The sequence below is a fragment of the Lampris incognitus genome, chromosome 2 (genome assembly GCF_029633865.1).
Source record: "Lampris incognitus isolate fLamInc1 chromosome 2, fLamInc1.hap2, whole genome shotgun sequence".
Taxonomy (NCBI): Eukaryota; Metazoa; Chordata; class Actinopteri; order Lampriformes; family Lampridae; genus Lampris; species Lampris incognitus.
Genome location: NC_079212.1, coordinates 128,087,569 through 128,092,984, shown reverse-complemented (window position 1 = coordinate 128,092,984; position 5,416 = coordinate 128,087,569).

Here is a 5,416-nt window from a genome sequence, read left to right as displayed (position 1 = left end):
ACCACGAATGTATAGTACCCAGTTGGGTGCTACACATTGGTGGCCCCCAGGTCCTAAAGCTTAAACTCTTTAAGTTCCTTAGCATGCAGTGCTGCTTTCAGGGCCTGCCAACAACATCTGAAAGAGGTTTAAGCCATATCAAACCATTACTGTTTTATTTTAATTTTTTTTTTTGCTGAATGATTCCGATTGCATGAAAGCTCATTGATCTTTATGGGTAAGGTCTTTCCTCTCACAGTCCCAAAACAGGCGTTTTAGGTGAAATGGAGTCTCTAAATTGCCCATGGGGTGAATTATAGGGGAGTGACAGTGGTGTGTGTGTGTGTGGGGGGGGGCGCTGCAATGGACTGGTAACCTGTCTAGTATGTCCCTTTCTCCTTCCACCCAGTGCATGCTGGGAAAGACTCCAGCCCCCCACGGCCCTTAGTTGGATCAAGTGGGTATAGCTACAGGATGGATGGATTGATAGGATTCATTGAATTCAAGAGAGTAAAGGTTCGATTTGTGAGGTGGATTTCTGTGGTTATCCTTTCACAATTTACAAGCCACCTCAAATCATATTTCCCCCTCGGTCTGTGACCCCCTCAGCTTACACACAGTCCCAGTGGCATATTATCAATATTCAATAGCTTCCTGGATAAAAATATTAATTTTGGACTCAGCAATAAGCAAATAAAAAACAAAAACAGGTCCTCCTCTTGTCCATGTTTGTGTTCTTTCTTTGTTAATGATGGCTCTTGGCTGCGGATATGACCTATTCATGTACATGTACAAGTAGTCAAGTCAATTTTAGTTGTACAGCCCAGTATCACAAATTCCCAATCTGCCTCAGGGGGCTTTACAGCAACACAACATCCTGTCCTTAGACCCTCGCATCAGATAAGGTACAACTCCCTAAAAAAACAAAAACAAAAACCTATCACGGGAAAAAAAAAGGAAGAAACCTCAGGGAGAGCAACAGAGGAGGGATCTCTCTCCCAAGACGGACAACGTGTAATGGATGTTGTGTGTACACAATTTACAGAATACAACTTCCAACATCAGAAGGCTTGCCTCATCCTGTAGCACTCACTTCTCTCACTGATTGGTGAATGAAAATCTATTTATTCTTGTCCATTTTTCCACAATTAAATGGTTGGTTTTGGACTTATTCTGTTTCAAGAGTGCATTTTTTTCTTATATGACCCTCAACACAGGCTAATAGTAGTAGTAATAATCAAATCAAATCAGATGTCTTTACTTCAAACATGCAAAAAAAAATAAAAAAATGACCAAACATAAAAAAAAATGCCCTGTGATGGACTGGCAGCCTGTCCAGGGTGTCTCCCCACCTGCCGCCCAATGACTCCTGGGATAGGCTTCAGCATCCCTGTGACATGGTTTGTATAATGGATGGATGATGAATATGATGAGGGGGATGCTAAGCAGTGTCCAGACACCACTGGAACAGCCTAGGACCTGAGCCACATGACCAGTATCGCATGTCAAAAAACAAAAAAGACATTTGTCACATGTCTGAGTGGGGGAAGGATATAACATTGAAACAGGATAACAACATTAGACATGCATCCATCCATTATCCAAACCGCTTATCCTGCTCTCAGAGTCACGGGGATGCTGGAGCTTATCCCAGCAGTCATTGGGCGGCAGGCGGGGAGACAGCCTGGACAGGCCACTTGGCCATCACAACATATAACACAGGATAACAACATTATATGGATTTATAAGATATATAAAAGTAAAATGTGGTGAGGGGGATGCCAAGCCACTGAGGATACACAAACCAGTGCATTCTTGGTGCCGGTCCCAAGCCTGGATAAATGGGGGGGGGGGGTTGCAACAGGAAGGGCAACTGGCGTAAAGTCTTTGCCAGATCAAATATGCGGATCATAAATAAGATTTCCATACCGGATCGGTCGAGGCCCGGGTTACCAATGACCACCACCGGTACTGTTAACTAGCAGGGTGCCGGTGGAAACTATGCTACTGTTGGGTGAAGGAGAAGGAGAGGGAGAAGGCATGTCCAGAGGCTGCTAGAGGGGAGGAAGGGTAGGAGTGTGGAGGTGAGAGTCGGAACTTTGAATGTTGGCACAATGACTGGTAAAGGGAGAGAGCTGGCTGACATGATGGAAAGAAGAAAGGTAGGCTTACTGTGTGTGAAAGAGACCAGGTGGAAGGGGAGTACGGCCAGGAGTATCAGAGGTGGGTTCAAACTCTTCTATCATGGTAAGAATGGGAGGAGAAATGGGGTAGGGGTAATTCTGAAGGAAGAGTATGTCAAGAGTGTGCCGGAGGTGAAGAGAGTATTGGACAGACTGATGAGTATGAAGCTGGAAATCGAAGGTGTATTGATGAATGTTATCAACGCATATGCCCTGCAAGTTGGGTGTGAGATGGAAGAGAGAGAAGAATTCTGGAGTGAGTTGGATGAAGTGGTGGAGAGGGTACCCAAGGAGGAGAGAGTGGTGATTGGAGTGGACTTCAATGGGCATGTTGGTAAAGGGAACAGAGGTGATGAGGAGATGATGGGTAGGTATGGTGTCAAGGAGAGAAATGTAGAAGGACAGGTGGTGGTGGATTTTGCGAAAAGGATGGAAATGGCTGTGGTGAATACATATTTCAAGAAGAGGGAGGAACACAGGGTGACATATAAGAGTGAAGGAAAGTGCACACAGGTGGACTATATCTTATGTAGAAGGCGCCATCTAAAAGGGATTGGAGACTGCAAGGTGGTGACAGGGGAGAACATAGCTAGGCAGCATCGGATGGTGGTCTGTAGGATGACTTTGGAGACCAAGAAGAGGAAGCGAGTGAAGACACAGCCGAAGATCAAGTGGTGGAAGTTGAAGAAGGAAGACTGTTGTGTGGAGTTCAGGGTGGAGTTAAGACAGGCACTGGGTGGTAGTGAAAGTTGCCGGATTACTTGGCAACCACTGCAGAAATAGTGAGGGAGACAACTAGGAAGGTACTTGGTGTGTCATCAGGGCAGAGGAAGGAAGACGAGGAGACTTGGTGGTGGAATGAGGAAGTACAGCAAATTACACAGAGGAAGAGGTTGGCAAAGAAGAAGTGGGATAGTCAGAGAGATGAAGAAAGTAAACAGGAGTACAAGGAGACGCAGCATAAAGCGAAGAGAGAGGTGGCAAAGGAAAAGGCGTATGGTGAGTTGTATGACAGGTTGGACACTAAGGAAGGAGAAAAGGACTTGTACTGATTGGCTAGACAGAGGGACTGAGCTGCGAAGGATGTGCAGCAAGTTAGGGCGATCAAGAAGAGAACAGTTTGCAATAGTCAATAATCTATAATCTATAATATCATCGGCAGTAACAGTGCTTAGTAAAGGCTCTGCCACCAGCTGACTTCTTTTTAACTTTGGGTACTTGTGTACCTACTTGTGTGTATAAAAATGCAACGTGTGTACTTGTGTACAAGTAAATGAACTTGGGCACAAACATTTATTGCCATAAAACAGTTGAGTGATTTAAATTGGATACAAATGTAAGAATAATCAGGTTCACACCTGTGACCAGAGGACAGCTCATGTTTAGTCCCAGCTGTGTAAAATTACAATTTTACCCAGACAAGATGGTATATAACACACACACACACACACACACACACACACACACACACACACACACACACACACACACACACGCACACACACACACACGCACACACACACACACTAGTAACCAGTTCATTTGAGAGGAAGATGTGCTGTATTTCAAGGTAATCGGCCCTGTGAGTAAGTCTGTTTGTTCTCAGTGTCCTCATCACTGTTCACATGGCCTTGTACACCTGAACATGCTTCTCAGGTGTGTGACAGTTTGCTTTTTACCGCCATGTGGTATGGTGAAGGTTTGGATAAATCAGTTCCATCCATCCATTATCTTGACCGCTTATCCTGCTCTCAGGGTCGCAGGGATGCTGGAGCCTATTCCAGCAGTCACTGGGCAGCAGGCAGGGAGGCGCCCTGAACAGGACGCCAGGCCATCACAGGGCCCACACATACACACCCATTCAATCCTAGGGACAATTTAGTATGGCCTATTCACCTGACCTAGATGTCTTTGGACTGTGGGAGGAAACCAGAGCCCCCAGAGGAAACCCATGCAGACACGGGGAGAACATGCAAACTCCACACAGAGGACGACCCAGGATGACCCACCAAGGTTGGACTACCCCGGGGCTTGAACCCAGGACCTTCTTGCTGTGAGGCAACCGCACTAACCACTGTGCCACCGTGCCACCCAAGGATAAATCAGTTACACTTCTTAAATAGTCAAGTCTAATATTGACTAACTTAAAAGGAAACCCATCTCTGTTTTCACTTCACCCACCAGACAACAAGATCTACCTCCTTGTTTGGGTCATCACCTCTCATGTTGTGCCATCTCCGTTGCAAGGCCGATTTCTAACTCGCCGTGATTGACAGCCCATGAAGACACAATTGCATACTTAAAAGTAGGGTGATGTTGTGATCTGAATAAATCTGATGTTTTTAAAGCATTTTCCCCCCTCACCTTCTCATTAATTGGTCTAGAAAGGTGGTGGTGAGAGTTTCATTGGGAACAACGACCGAGGCTTTATCCAAATCGTAAAAGGCCAACAATTGTCATTACCATCACGTTTATTTTTAGACAAAGAGCCAGATTGCAATGAGTGGGGAGGATATGAGATGAGATGAGAGGAGAGGGGGAAGGAGCAGAGCGGAGGGCAGCAGATGTAAAAGATAAACTGAGGAGGGGGTGGAAGGGAGGGCTAGTGTGATGGTGAGGGACGACGTGGACGGACGCGGAGAATTCCAGTTGAACATCATACAGGGTGCAACGGCGGATGCTCATCAAGTAGCCCGAGAATAAAGCGGCGGGGACCTCTAGGACATCGAAAGACAACCGAGACCCCCTTCGGACGGCAAAGGTGCTTCCACAGCCCGGCTGCAGAAAGTGCCTTCTTGACAAGTTACCAACGATCCACGGTGCCGACACTGAGTAAGTCTTCCACAAATTAACCTTATGTTTCGGAATGCATGAAGTGAATCTAAATGTGTTTCCCGGCAACGGGAACCCAAATTAAAGCAAATATAAAAAGGGGAGTCAGCTGGGCTGTGCGACATGTTAACCAGAACTGATTTGCTTGCATTTTAAAGATGCTGATCTCTCTTCCAGTTAAGCATTAATGCAAGTGCTTTTTCTAGTACTGAAGAGATTCACAATTTATGTATTGATAAGGACCATGTGCAATTCTCTTTAGGATGTCACTGGTAATTGTAAATGATGCTGCAATAAAAATCAAAAATGTTGGCCGGCATTCCATCACTGACTTACTGAGAGGGAGTTTGGAAAAAGGGACAAGTTTGGATTTTGTTAGCGGTGACATGTGTCTCCATCCCTCCCCCGACAGAGCCGTGACC